Source organism: Haemaphysalis longicornis, unplaced genomic scaffold (genome assembly GCF_048455015.1).
Source record: "Haemaphysalis longicornis isolate Haplotype H1 unplaced genomic scaffold, Haemaphysalis longicornis Haplotype H1 scaffold_1, whole genome shotgun sequence".
Taxonomy (NCBI): domain Eukaryota; kingdom Metazoa; phylum Arthropoda; class Arachnida; order Ixodida; family Ixodidae; genus Haemaphysalis; species Haemaphysalis longicornis.
In genome coordinates this window covers 153,835,344-153,851,436 of record NW_027526203.1, presented here as the reverse complement: position 1 = coordinate 153,851,436, position 16,093 = coordinate 153,835,344, and positions in this window count along the sequence as shown.

The following is a 16,093-nucleotide window of genomic DNA, read 5'->3' as shown; positions in this document are numbered from 1 at the left end:
TGACTATAAGGTTTCACGCGCCGACGCTACACAGGTGATGAAGCGCTCCGTAGTGGAGAGCTCCGAATTAATTTTGTCACCTGGGGATCTTCAACATGAGCTGAAATCTCGAACACACGGGCGTTCTCCCTTCCCGCCAATTCATTGCGTTGAGAAGTGAAGCCAACTTTAAGGAGATCGGTGTTAACTTGGTCTTTGCAAGATGGCCGGAAATTTTTGCAAGGGGGGGCATCCATAGCGGGAGGGGGGGGGTACGGTTGGATAGCACCAAAAGGGCGCTATTTGTGGTTACAAAAAGTACAAACAGCGAATTAGAACCAGACTTGGAGGATATACATTGGATTTTATTACCGAACAAAGAAATAAAGGTAATAACGAAAATGTGAAAAGTTACTCTCACGTTGTAAAGAGTGACCAGTTTCGTTGCGTGAGGGTTCTCGACTCACGCCAACTGATCACCATCACACAATACAATACATTCGCATACATAGAACTGCATTCCGTCAATGTTCCTTGAATAGCAGCTGCAGACGCCTCAGATTTTTCTGGGCAAATTGCGAGATGACATGTGTGATGAAGTCTCTTGAAATGGCTCACGATACTACTCGCCTCCCTGATTTTTCAATGCACTACAGGCGTACAAGCGTTTTGAGGGGCTGATTTATCGGTTTTGTTTCGGGGCTTGGGTGATGCCGACATTTCGCAATTTCGAAGGGAAGGGTGTACAAGGTGATGGGACGGCACGGGAGGATGTTACACTCTCCCTACTAGGTGTAGCGGTGAAAATTTTTTGCTAGATGTAGCTGCAACTTTGTCCGAAAACTGAAGTTCTTGCGGACTGCATAAATCTGGAGCTTAGAAAAAAAAAAACAAAAAAAAAACGCCAAACCTTTCAGAATTGTTCGCTATCTTCAATAGCCAGCACAGGCAGTCTGTTTCACTGCCGTCACAGTCAGTGTCTAAAGTGCAATGTACGTTGACCGCAGTCCTGAAAGGCGTTCCATACGGATACGCAGGACCTGAGTGAGCTAATCATTTCAGTAGCGTGGATTGTTGCACTAGTTGGTTCACGTACATAATTTTAAAAACTTTGCTTAAAGGACGAGACAAAAGAGAGAACGTCGGTGTCGTTCTCTCCTCTCTTCCATCCTTCAGGGCAAAGTCATTTTAATTATGGGCCAACCAAGCTGTGCAGCTTTTTTGTAGTGCATAAAAATATCCGAATTTCCAAGGGGGGGGCAGTTGCCCCCCCTTGCCCCCCCTTCCGGACGCCCATGCTTTCCCGCATTGCGTTGCACAGTTAAGCCTCCTTACTTTGGCACACCTGCCTCTGGCCACCAGTTCACCTTCAGCGCTCTATATTTTGATATAAGATGGCTGATATTACCACTGGAAAAATGTCTTCCCAAAAATGCATTTGGGTTTAAAAGAGAAGCCGACTAAGGCAGATCGGTGTAAGCTTGGTGTTTGTAAGTTGTCTTTCCCGAATAGTTTTTGCACAGTGAAGCATACTCACAAATAATGGCACGCTCTCGTCACACCCTCTCCGTTCGACCACCTGTTTGCCTCCGGCACTTGTTTTGATATATGGGGTATTTCACCCTGCAAAAATTTCTTCCCAAAAATGCATTTGCGTTTAGAAGTGAAGCCGACTTTGTGGCGATCAGAGTAATCTTGGTCTTTGTGAGCTGGCTGTCCCACATTGTGCGATGCACAGTAAAGCCTCCTCATTATGGCACACCCTCTCCGTTTAGCCCCGTTCGCCTACAACACTTTATATTTTGATATAAGATGGCGTATATTGACCCCGTAAAAAACTGTGGTTGATTCCTCTGCCATAGGAATCGGTAAAACACGAAAAGTGAAATGTGCAGCGAAATCTGCAGCTGAGCATGATTTGGAGGTCGGCGGCTTTCTTGTGGGTGTGCTTGGCGAGCGACGTCCTGCTGGTGAGTTGCTATCGGCAAAGGTGTACTGGCGTCATTTCCATGACGGATATGGCGTCAGTGAAATCTTGGTGTATCCTGGCATAAAACACTTTCGTGTTGAAATATAAAACTCGAAAACGAACAACCCTAAGTATCACGTACTCTTTCGTACCAAAGGTTGCTTCGCCGCAAGAAAACCCTCTGTGCAGGGGTGCACCCTTTACAGACCGCTTGCTTCGGTGTACTGGAGTCGCTTCCGTGACGGATATGACGTGAATGAAATCTTTGTGTATCCCGGAATAAAACACTTTCGTGCTAAGATGTCTTCCCAGAAATGCATTTGTGTTTAGATGTGTAACCGACTGACAGCCTGAAGGGACAGACAGCCGATTTTTATCGAGTATATGTTCTCTAGTTCATATGAATCGAGTATAAGTAGCTCATATGAAAGCCAGCGTTAAAAATAGTGGGGTAACCACAAGCAATGTATAAACAAACTTGCGGAAATAATTTAATTCTGCACTAAACTTTCCGAAACCTGAAAGGTGGCGGTTCGTAGTGTACAAACGTGACACTACATTACATGTACTGGTCGTGTGACCAGCAAACCTCGCAGCTACTGAAGCTGCTGAAACGTTTATTCACTTATTGAAACCCCTTTCACACAAGTGTTTGTATAAGTTTAAATTGAATAGGTATTTTTAAACATTCTTTTGAAAATTGTAGCGACACGCCCTTAGCCGCCGTGTCGCCGCTGAGTTTCTCTCAGTGTGGCTAACTGAACATCCATGCCCAGAAGCAACGAGGGCGTTCACTAAACAGACCCAGTGAAGGAGCTTCCTGCTTGTGTTGTACATTGTTTGATGATGCTGCCAGTCAGGGGAATGTTGTTCTGCATAAAATATTCGTTTTCAGTTTTTAAAACCACCAACGGCAGCTTAAGAAAATGAAAATAATTACCCGAGGAGAATCGAACTGCCAACCTCAACATGAAACTAGCATTCTACATCTTGTCCATTCCAACAGGTGGTGTCTTCGCGCAAAGTAGAGTATGCCATACTAGGGTATCAACACAGCTGGCTGCTTCTAGTGATTGAAAAAACACGTATAGGAGTAAGAAAGTCTGATACACAACTTTCTATCTGGAATAAGTTTTTAAATATTGCTTTTCATTTCGCATACAGACAAAAGTATGTTGCCGCGCTACTATATGTCATGGTTACCAGCATTATTTTTGGGAGGACACGTACGGCTAGTAGATATGAAAATGTCGATTTAAAAAGTTCTAGGGGGCTATCAGCAAAACCGTTTCGTGTTAAGGTGTTTTAAGGGATGCCTTTTCATTTGGAATTGAGAACATATACTCGACAAAAATCGGTTGTCTGTCCCGTTAAGGATACCGGTGTAAGCTTTCTCTCTGTAAGCTGGCTTTCCCACATCGTGCGTTCCACACTGAAGCCAACTCATGACGAACAAATATGTTCTTTCCTCGGCTTGATGACCTGCTGCAGAATCTGAAGTGCGACGTGCCCTCCAAGAAACTCTGTACTACGCTAGCATGGTATTGCCGCACCCGCCCCGATGGCTCAGTGGCTATGGCATTGTGCTGCTGAGCACGAGGACGCGGGTTCGATTCTCGGCCGCGGCAGTGCCTTTCCCATGGAGGCGAAAAGCGGAAACGCCCATGTGTACGAGATTTCGGAGCACGTTAAAGATCCCCAGGGTATCTGCGGAGCCCTCCCCTACGGCGCGCCTCATCGCCGGCGTTGCGTCGGCGCGTTAAGCCCTACAATCAATCAAATCAATGGTATTACCAATAAAACCCTCAGTAACCTGGATGGCAGGTCCATAACAGCTCGCTAAATTTATGGACAGGTGCTGGCATGAGGCAGCGTTCCTAAATCCTAAGAACACGCCAGTCATTTTTGTCCCAAAACAAGGAAAGAAAGTACCTCTAGAAAATTTAAGGCTCCAAGCACACATGGGACATGACCTTTCCAAATGCAATGCTTGGCTTCTAACCACTTCTATTCAAGATATAATGCTTCGAATCTCAGAAGAAGTCATAGCCCCCAGACATAGATGTATAAATAGAGCCATCCTGACCTTAAACCTCACTAAAGCATTTGATAACGTCCAACATCACCCCGTCTTTGAGTCTCTCACTCCTTTAATTTTTTGTAACTGCGGAAAATTGACCGATTTTTAGGGGCCCAAGAAAACTTTTTTTTCTGCTAAACATATTAGTTAGACACTAATTACAGCAACTTAAAATGCAAATTATTTAACGCCCTTTCCAACAACACCAGTTTTAAGTGCAATGCACTTCTTAAGCGACCCTGAACCTGCGTCCACCGGCGATGTCCGCGCACGTGGAGATGGGCGCGCGCAGCCTGGCCGCTGACATGGCACATACCCACGTGGGGGATTGGCCAGGAATCTCCTCGTCTTCCTTGGCAACGGGGGGAGATGGGCGCGCGCTGCCTGGCCGCTGACATGGCACATACCCACGTGGGGGATTGGCCAAGAATCGGGCGTGAGAAGGGCTAATGCACCTGCTTAAAGGAGCACTGACACGAAATTTCAAAGCTGAGATCCGCTCTAGCAATCAAGTACAACGACAACACAAATAGGTGTCCGTGAATAAATGCATCTTTCTTTCTTTGTAGTTGTGTGTGTGTGTGTGTGTGATCTCTCTTTCGCGAACATTACCGAACCGCGCAAATTCAACTCGTGCATTCGCACTTTCACATTCTTCCCCTCGGGGAAATGCGGGGAATTTTTTAAAATGTTTTCATATATCATAGTTGCGAAAAAAAATATCAACATCAAAATTTTTGCCAAGTCGTCGTAGAAAATGATAAACAAGGAATTGTCCATAACAAACCACCAGTAGTGGAAAAAATTCCAAATATACATTTCATAGGGAAAGATTTCAAAAACATGTCCTAGAAAAAATGTTGACTTGCGCGGAACAGTTTGTCAGATATAAAAAAAATGTTAGCACGCGTGGGGCCCGCGCCATGCGCTGAAGACCAACCTCTATTTCAAAATGAGCAGTTTTTGGTGGTTCCCTGGAAGAATTCTGGCGGTTTGACATTATCAGAGGCACCAATAGGTCCCAACGTACGTAAAAACATCTTTTCAATGACTGATTTTGCATTTATGACCAGCACAGTGTTCGAGACAAGACGACGATGCGGAAAAATCTGCCTGAAATTGAAAACGAAACTCGGTGATTGATGCTTGTTAACGTTCTCTGTCAGTTATGTCTCAAAAGTTAAAATTTCGCCTTAGTATCATCTTCGTAAACGGTATTCTAGCCCTGCTTGCAGGAATGAGGTGCGAAGTGTTAGAATCGTGCCCTGAAAGCTGTTACCGAGCGCTAGTTGTGCGATAAAAAAAGTTCCACACTACAAGATGATGGTGATGATCAGTGGCTCTACCTTTGAATCGGGGCGTCGGTCGACTTGCCTGCTTTATTACGCTTACTTGCCCTACTCCTAGCTAACCTAACAGATTTTCTTCCTCCCCCCCATCTCCACCTCATCCCTGTTTTAAACTCCCATAGCTCCCACCCCCCTTTTTTCTCCCCTCGCTGTTCTAAATTCTCGTCCGCATGATTACTCCGCCTGCGTACCCATCCCTTCCCTACTTTTCCTCCACCACCACTCCAGTCGCCTCTTCGTCACCTCTATGGCCTTGAAGTTGAGGTTCCCCCTCGCCCCAAATCCCAAAGCCTCCGCCAGCGTCGTTTACCCCTCACCCAGCGGTAGTCGTATCTCTGTGCAGCCCCTGACAACATGGTCTGTTTCTCGATCACTGCCGCAGCATGCACACGTTTCATCCTGCTGCCAGTAGATGTCCGTGTATGCCCGGTTTCTCAGGCACCCCGTCCATGCTTCGAAGAGCAATGCACTGCCTCTCGTATTGCCATAAAATTCTTCCTTTTTAATTTCCAGTTTCTCTGTCCTATAAGTCTCCAGGGTTTTTTTCGCTTCCATTCTCTGCACCCACTTTGTCGTCTCTGCTGCCTTCTTTTTAACTGTTGTGTAAACCCCACTTTCCCCTGCCGACTTTCCGTACCGCTTGGTCAGCTGTCTGGTCCTCCATCTCCACCGCGTCTCGAGCCTCCTGCATTGCAGCGCCGCGCCACCTAACATTTTCGAAAAGAAACCGTACAAAACTTATTCGAGGCTCCGTCCGAATAGACAGTTCGACTAAGGAGCAACACTAGACCTCCGCAGATACCCTCGTATGGAAACGAAACTGGCCAGCGAACAGCTAGCGGTGTGCCAGGCTGGTTTGAAGCGCTGTCCTTGTCGGAACTGATATCTGGCGACTGGCTGTTAATTTTGTAGCGTAAGCTACACTGGCCGAGGTTGAGCAGTTTCGCGTGGACCTTGAAGGGCTGTTGTGCGCAAGCGCGAGGAGCATTGGATTGGATTGGATTGGATTGCTTGGATTGGATTGGATTAAACAATCCAATCCAATTGGAGTACGGGTGTAGAGAATTGGGTCTGCACATTTGCCGGTCTGAGCATTCCGAGGAGTGACGCCATAGCCGTGGCAGACGCACTGGCGCCGGCGCGTGCGCAGCTGTGCGCCTCCATTGCGCAGTAGCCAAGTCTGGCGCTGCGCCGGAGCCGCTTGATAGCCGTTTCGCGTGGCTCCTGGACAGCCGTGCTGCGCATGCGCGAGGAGCAGTGACTGGACTGTATTGGACTGGACTGGAGTGGAGTGGACTGGATAGGATTGGATTGGATTAGATTGGAAATCGTTTTAGCAGCAGTAACCATGATAATCGGCTAATCCTAGACAACAAGGAAACCTAAGAATAACCAGCTGAACCTTAGCTCACACTACGTATATCCTGGCATAGCCGAGCTAAGCCACTGCTATTTTTTTTTTTACTTGCATCGGATGTTCTTGTCGCAGAAATCGGGTTAGGGTGGGATTAAATCAGGAGCGGACACTGAATTAAGGCGCCATGGAAGATTGGCTTGAAGTTGGGTAGCGCCAAATATGAGTTTCGCGATGAAGAAACACAACCGAAAGTGTTGTAAACCGTTTGTGAATGGTCCAGTGGTAAGTAGAACTACAGCACGACTTAGAAAAACGTACGCAAAGGCCATAAAACTGCCTAAAATCATAAAATAACTTTGCAAACAGGTACTGCTGGATAATTTCAGCCGATTTCAGGGATTATTACTGTCAGAGGGCTAACCTGACGATTCCAAATCTTTTGATTCATCATTCGTGCCCTGATAACACAAACCAAATCCTGATGCAGAGTAATTGCGATCGGCGCTCCACCTTCTTTGGTAGCAGTGACGCGCGATGACCGCTCCCCTTTTCCACACGTGTCAAAAATCATGTTTTCGTTGCAAAAGTGAAAACAAAACTGATTTTGAAACGGCATTTTCTGAGCTAACTCCGAATAGGTTTACTTGTTCCAGAAACGCCTGGAACGCTATGAACAAGGGCTCCCAATGTATCGTCCAATTTGAAAGATTTTGAATAGGCGCGGTAACGAAAGAGTTAATATAAGATCTAAAGCCTATGTGAGCATAAAGTTTTTTCACACAGGGCAGCCGAGATACAAGTCAGCCGACTGCGATCAGACACCTTTGGACTAGAAAACAGGAAAACCTGGAAGGGGCAGCCCTATCCCCCTTCCTTTCCTACATTACTTTCATTTCATGGCCAGAGCAGAGAATAAAATCCCAAACATACCTCCCTCCCTGCAGATGATGTCACCTTTGGGTCACATCGGGCAAAGAGAAAATGGAAGACACACTTAATTCAGAAGGCCACTAACACGGTTCTTCACTGTGCAGCTAAGGTCTTCGCAAAAATCAAAGCTGTTAATCATAAGGACTTATGTACCTAACTAAACACCTATCCAGATAAACAGACGGGTTAACAACCCAGCTCCGGTAGACCAGTTCCTTAGGGTGCTGGGTATGCGAATTCAGACTAATACCGACACCCTACACAAGTTATCTCGCAATCCTAATCAAACAAATCTACTAGTTCATAGCATAGCAAACAAACTTCGAGGGGTGCAGGAAAAAGATATCCGCAGGCTTTTCAAAGCTTGTGTAATAAGCAGCATAGTCTCTACAGTCCCTTATCTCCATCTTTAAGATTCGGGCCCTAACCTACCCAGAAACATGGGCGTATGGGCGCGTGGGGATGGGCGTTGGCAGCATTTTGTCTTGAGGGGGGGGCAAACCTATTGCATTGGGGGGGGGGGAGGAGGGGGAGGGGGAGAGGGGGGAGAGAGAGAGCAAGCGCCCATTTTACACCGCACTGCCGACATCCATGACTGGGGGTACGATAGCTGAGCTGTCGGAGGCTAAACAAACTGCTGAAATAGGCTGTCTACTTCTAAGACTGGACAAGCCATACTCAAAGATTTACAGGTCAACATCCCTCAAAGGTACAACTGAAAAAAACAAATTCCATCTAACATACACAAATGTGTGTACATCAAAAAAGTCCCGAAAAATATGCATCCTAAGCATAACACAGACATAGGCAAAGCTTGAGCAAATACATCGCATAAACGCCTGTCCCCTATAGAGGAAATAGTCCACACTGATGTTACTGAGCACTCAGATCGAGATACCTTCTTGATCGGGATAACCAACCATTCTGGCTCCCTTATGATGGCAGCTTCCATCACAGCCAGCAATGGACCTCTCCTGGGGTACGTCACGCGGCGGCCATGACGTCACGGCGAGCGCACGTGCTGGGTGTGGCCGGGAGGGTGGTTGGCAAAACATTCGGACCCGCGCGCGGCGCGTATGCAGTGAGGCTGCATTAGACGCGCGCAAAAGTGGAGTTTGTGTTTATGTGTTCGGTTTTCTGATGCCGGTGGGTTGCTGTGCTCTCGGCTAAGCAAATCGTGCGAGCAAAATCAGCGGCATCAGGCTTTGCCGCGTCCCCAAACAGGTAATTCGGCAGGTATTGTGGATGCGCGCAATGCGCCGAAGAGGCTAGCAGCCCAAGCAGCGACATCGTCCGCTCTTACTCATAGCAACGTTTCTCATTCTCGAACTTCTGCTGTTCTTCAAAGCGCAGTCATATCGTCTACATTGGCAGACCGCGCTGATTACTGCCATGAAATGATGCTGTTTATTAACCATCTGCTATCATGCAGCACCAGCAGAAATAGTACCGGGGGTTGGGGTCAGATGGAAACTTTCTTGCTTGGAAATAGTGTCATGTTTTGATTAGACTAAATACAATGAATGCCTGACCTGCTAGGCTACGCGAAATAAATGTTTCGGAGAAGTATCTGCGATAGCCGCCTGCCGCCAAATCGACCACGACAAGTTTGGTCGTATGGGGAGATCTGTTCAAGACGAACGAAATTCATTGCTTGTAAATGCAATAAAGTTTTACCTTGATCAAAGATATTATGCCTTGAGGACGCGGCAAAACTGATATGCTTGCCGTGCTCACATGCATGTAGCATCATGTTTTCGGCATGAGATGGGCCGCTCACGCGTCTCGAAAAACCTCGAAATCTGTTGGCCCTAAGCGAACGGACTCAGTGAATGTATTCTTTTGTTGCGGTCTCCCGACGCCGGCGAATTCAGCGGGTGTACAAGGACACTAACTTTAACTATCATGAAATACTGAGTACCGATAATTATTTCAGTGCCACTGTCGCAAGCTATACGCATGCACTAACAATATGTGGCTGCTACGTTACTCTCACAATGGCGATGAGCCGTTTCGCGATTTTACTGGGGAAAAATGTAACAAAGCAATCGGTCATCTACGTAGAGCACGACATCATCGCGATAATTTTATTTGAATAATTTTTGGTTTTTGCTCTTTATATTTTTGTTTCGTTGCTGCTAATTTTACTTTTTAATCTTTTCATGCTTTACCTTTCCTTTCCCCCCTCGGCATGAAATCGTTCGTAAGCCACTGTATCCGGACGACGCAAGAACAGGGAGCGTATACGTATACGCTACCTGAGGCATTGCGCTCAGCTTAAGCGGACCTCGAAAACAACAATGAATGAGCTTTCCTTAGTATGTGTCCTAACATAAAGCATCATAACAAAACATTCTTGGGACGCGTCGCAAATGCACCAATCTTCATAATGACTCGCTAATGCTGTTCTGTCACGCACTGATTATCCGAAAGCGTCACTCGTCATATACGAAAGTGTTGCGGAGGTTGTTGGTGCCGAAAGCTACATGGAGGTGCGACGTCCGCAGCTAGGAAAGCTAGACCCCCACCTGTAATGTAGGCGGCCAGCGACGGCCCGAACCATCGGTACATCATTCCTTTCGGGCACCGCGCGGTCAGGCCGGGCCGGTGGCGCAGACGCGTTCTGCCAACCGAAGCCGCATTTCGCGGCCGCCAGCAGGCGCCACCTGTCGCGCACGTGCGCTTCGTGACGTCACGGTGTTTACATACAGGGAGAGGTCCATTGCGAGGCAGCCAAAGAAGCGTCCATTGCTCTTGCAATTGCATCCACGAGCACCAAGTACGTACTCAGCGATTCAAAATCTGCGATGAGAAACTTTACGAATGGGCAAAGTTGCACGCCAGAACTCTCAAAAGTCAAAAACACATTCTGCCAGATCCATGTGATTTGGGTTCCTGCGCATCCTTCCTGTTCGAAAAAGGAGGTCGTCCACATGCAGTTGCCCCGAGGTTTCTTCAACCGGGCAGTTGGTGACTTGTCGCTCAAATCAGCCATAGAACGCAAGAAAACGTATCGCGAGGTCACTATGCACTATCACCATGAGAGGCATAAATACCCTCAACCTGATAAACCGTGCACTCAGCAAAATTCAGCAAGTTACCTGGAGGCAGCTCCAGACTAATACATTCTATTACCCTGATAAACTATCATCCAGGAGATGCAATGCCGAACGAGCAGATTTAGCCCGTATATGGCGTGGCTGCAACTAGGATCCCCTCCCTGGCGGTCTGCAATTGTCTAACTCAATGCAGTGGGAGGCTGCGATGCTTGGCCCCAATCCGTTGATGCAAGTCTGAGCTGGGAAGGGGGCACTGGAGGTCACTGGAAGGCGTGGTCTCGTCTCCACCTCTCGTGACTAATAACCCACCATCCCTTGCCACATTTCTGACAAAATTAAGGTTTTAACTATCCATCCTCATCTAGGCACACCCACTCCCTTCAGCCACATATTCACTTCCTGTGCTGCATATTTTGATATACCACGGCATATGCTGCCCCTGGAAGCATGTCTTCCCAGCAATGCATTTGTTTAAGAAGTGAAGCCGACTTAATTAAGTAGATCGGTGTAAGCTTGGTCTTTGTAAACTGGCTTACCGACATTGTGTGTTGCAGAGTGAAGCCTATCAGCGCTTCATATTTTGATATAAGATGGCGTATATTGCCCTGAAAAAATGCCTTCCCTGTAAGAGAAGCTGACTTTAAGGAGATCGGTGTGAGCTTGGTCTTTGTTAGCTGGCTTTCCCATATTGTGTTCAAGCCTACTCAAGCCTACTTCAAGCCTACTTCGACACTTACTCTCCCTCCGGCTACGTGTAAAATTACAGAGCTTCATATTTTGGTATAAGATGATATATGCATATTCCGCACGGAAAAGTGTCTTCCCAGCAATACATTTATTTTTAGAAGTGAAGCCTACTTCAAAGGAGTATTAACACGAAATTTTCATGTTAATTTTTTTACCCTGCTATGGGGCCTACGAGCCCACTAATCATAGAGTGACACATTAGACGGTCAATAGCAACATAAATAATTATTTACAGCCTCATTTATTTGTGTCAGTTTCGGTTTCGACTAAACAAACACCGAGACGGTTCCCATGACAGGTAGGGCTCTCGTGACATCACCGTTCTCGGTGCACCACAACTGGTGTGGACGCACACTCGTGATGCGCCCAGACCGGCCATGGTCTCCACCATCTCCACACACCGGGCACCCTGATGTCAGTCCCAAACTGTGACGTGTACACACGGCGGAACAGTGCGTCGGCCACGTCACAGGAGCCCCTCACATTGGCAGTTCGGGGCCAGGAGGAGTAGATGGCGTCTTGCTGATGCAGATTGTGAAAGGGTATCTGTTCTGAGCTTTCTCGTGCGCGCATAGATTAAAATAAATTTAAAATATTTTATACTGAACAGCTAGTGTTGAAACTTGCTAGGAGATATTTCCATATACCAAGGAAGCCTTTTACAGTTATCCAAGCTTCAAAATTTTGTGTCAGTACTCCTTTAAGGAGACCGGTGTAAGCTTAGTATTTGCAAGCTGACTGTCACATTGTACGTTGCCTAGTAAAGTTCACTGATAAAGAAATAGGCGGCAATGCGCACGAACGCGGCAGGAGATTGCAGACGATGATCGGGCCGCAGACACCAAGTGCAAGTGCGATGTCCGTCGGTGCCAAGAATACCGTGAGGTGGCAAACTCAAGACGTCGGCATCGCTACAATCTCTGAATGCTTCCCCGACGCGGCGGTGTGGTATGGGTGGCAGTTTGTCGCCAACCAATAACCCATTTTCAGAGTGGAATGGCACTGGATTTTTTCGTTTACAAAGAACCCTCTGTTCTTGATGATATTCTTTCATGTGCAGTGATGCCCTCATCTCTCGCTCCTTAAAAGTCATTAGTGTATTGAATGAAGCCCACCCTGGCATTGTTTGAACAATGGCAAGGGAACAGTTGTGGTTGTCCTGAATGGAGTTGCCATCTAGCCCTGCAGCATCATCCAGACTGTTGACAAAAACTGCCAAGACTGCCGCGTTCCCGTTGCAGCCAATGTGCCTGGAAGGTATGCCACGGCAGAAACTGGCAATCAACGTTGCTGGGACAACGGAAAAACTGCCACATGGTAGCCTCTTTCAAATTTTCAAAGTTTGGGGATTTGACGTGCCAAAGCTACACCTGAACTCTGAGGCACGCCATAGTGAAGGGCTCTGGAATAATTTGACCCCCTGGAGATCTTTTAACGTGCACCGAATGCCCGTCTTCTCTTTTCCCCTCCATCTGAAAAGCGGCCACTGCGGCCGCATTAGAGCCGGCGTCCTTGGGCTCAGCCCCACAATGCCTTAGGCACTGAGCCACTGTGGCAGGTACCACAGTATTGTAAGCACACAACTGACCTCATCAAGTGCTTTTCTGAATGGCATGAGGTGGTTTTCCCAGAACACATCTTCTCAGGCATCCACCGCGTTCTTGCCCTAAGTCTTTTTGCATGATGGATACCCTGATAAAATTGTCTGTGACAACCTGCCTCACTTTAAATCTGGGTTTAAGCAGTTCTTCAAGACTCATGGCATCGGCCTCACACATTTGCCTCTCTACTATACTCACGCCAATGATCTCATTGGCTCAACTGTACACTACGAGTCTCGTGCAAGCTGCCGTCGTAGAACCTCATCCGTGCCACAATAGCGCATCTGGGTGTCTACCAATGCATGCCAGTTGCAACCATGGGAATCGTCCCAGCTATCGTTTATGGGAGGCTGCCAACTGGGCTGGGAAAACATGTATTACAGCTTTTTGCATGGTTTGGCGGCACTCGACTGGGTCTGGCGTGTGCTACAGCGCCCGACAGGGTTCAGTGGGGGTGGTACCCTTGGTCCAGAGCTCCAACAGTCTCTGCTGCCATGCATGCCCGCTGAACCAGACCGATGTGGTCTTCACAACGGTCGCTGGCCATCAGTGCCTCCCATTTCCCTGCATTAGAGTTTTTGATCTTGGGGACAGCCATTGTGTGTTGGCATTCCCATGTGGTGCGGTAGAGGGTAGGGTTTCTGATTGCAGCATGAGCACGTGTCTGCACGTTAAGTCAGGTAAGTTTTGATCAGTATATGTTTTGATATATGCTTGGGAACGTGCCTGTTTGCAGCTATTTCTAGTGGGTAGCTTCTGCCCCAATCAGAGATTCATGTGGCAGAGGACATCTTATTCTGATACCGAGGTAATATGCCAGTGTGGCCGAGTAGTCCGTGGGTACTGGCGTGGATTCTCCGAAGTCAGAATCTTTGGGTGCTCAGTTTTAAGTATAGCCTCGAGCTACCCTGTCCACCTCTATGTTCCGTGCTATCCCCAAGTATGCCGGTCCCCACCGGATCTGCTGTTGGATTGTACACGGGTACCCAGGCTGTTGGGATATGCCGCCTTTAGCATCGAGTAGTGGGAGGCTGCCGAGGACATCTTGAAATGGTCGGGTATCCATTCCCTGGCTTCCTAGGAAAACCTATTTCAGAACTCTCGTATCTTCAACAGCATGTGGAGGAAACACAAGAGTGCAGCAGGAACTACACAGATGACGGCAGGGCCACGAGAAGGACAAACATGGTAGTCAAGGAACCGATGCCCATAGAGAAGCCAGTAGTTGCACGCCATAGCGACCTGTTGTTCAGCAGACCCCACAAGGCAGTGAGTTATGATGTCCTTTTGGGCAGACGAAAAATGACAAAATGCGTCAAAGCAGTCAAACGTACCTGCAGCCTCCAGAGCACTATTTAGTTGGAGAAACCAGCAATGTACTTAGCAATGTGCCTGTGTAACCACCTTGATGTGCCATGGCTCTGGGGCTGTGCTTGCCGCACTCTCTGCTCGGCCAAACGATGAGTCTGCCAGTGGCTGTGGCCAGTGACGGGTCCTGGTGGGCCACACTGGGCAGTGTTTGTGCTTGTGCTCCGCCCTCAGAGAGCGTGCAGCTCCCCTTTGGCAGTCAAGCGCTTCCCATACAAAGGCCATAGATTTACACTTTGCACAGGTTTCCAAGCCCCATTTACATTTCGCCAAACACTAGTAAGGTTTCTAGAAACAATTTGCGATGAAAGCTTTTAAGAAATACAACTTGATTCATTTTGTCTTATGTTCTAGTTCACACGTATAAAGATACACACAATGCAGGTCGTCTGGGTCTCTGTGCAACAGTGTGGAAGAAAAGAGCATGTTTGCATTGTCAATGAATTCAAATCGGTAAAGTGACAAATCCGCACCTTGGTAAGGTGCCATAGCGACATCAAAAGTGCAGAAGAGGACTTGAGACAAGGAAGGCACAGGGCCCTTGCTAGAGATCGAAGATGCAGGATAGTCAGGATAGTACCAGCCTGGTGTCTTGCATCTAATATTACTTTGGTACGGAGTGCAGAAGTAGGCTGATTGGTCCATAATTATGAGGCTGTTTGACGGTCCATAATTGTGAGGCTGTTTGACATCACCCTCAAAGTTTTCGTTTTTCGGTGTTGTAAAATCCAAATTTACATATACTTTTGCAAACATCCTTTCACAAATAAAGTAATTCTGTCATTTCCTGCTGCATTGTGTCTCCACCTTTCCTAGTAGCCTTCCTGCTTTGTCTATAATGACCCAAAGAATTTCCCTAACCAAATTAGTCCTGCACTGAATTCCCCCTAAGTTACAATTGCTAGCATACAACTGCAAATCAAGATCTTTCTGCTTTTATTATCACGTTTATGCAGTTCGCAAGAAAGCCACTTTAGTCTCCAGGTACACTGTATCTGCAAACGCAAACTTATTCTAGTTGTTCCAAAACATCCCTTTTCTCTAATGTTCTCTCAATGTTATCCATGCATTGCTTTGGGAAATAAATTTTAACACCTCAACCAATTCTACTTGACTCCTCAAGCTTGGAACCTTCATACTTTACCACTTTTTAACAAGAACCTTTCTTTTCTCAGTTTTCTAGTTTGTTCTTCCAACAGCTGCCGCTGATTTTGAAACTATCGTAGTCAGGCTTGTATGCCATAACTTTTGTGCTATGCTTACCCTCTCATCCTCACCTGTTAGGCACACGAACTCATTGTCAAGCATTAGTTTGCACCCCCTATCCCTCACTGATTCAAATTTTTCTGTCTACTGACTATGGTGTTCAATGTGAATTTTTCAAGCCCTCACATAATGAACGGGCCACATTATTTTAAAGCATACAAATGGATAGAAAAGCAGCACCTTTACGAATGGTGCTCCTGCATGGTCTTCTTGAACTGAACTGCCACCGAGCAGTTACAACTCCTAGGGCAGGGCACTGCTCTGCACAGGAACCGAGGACGGAAGAAAACACCAGAGCTGCTTGTTCCTTCCTTTCGTCCTCTGTTCCTTTGTACTTTTTACCTTCCAGTAAGGACCAACTAGCCCAACGCCAGGTGTGGCTTCTTAC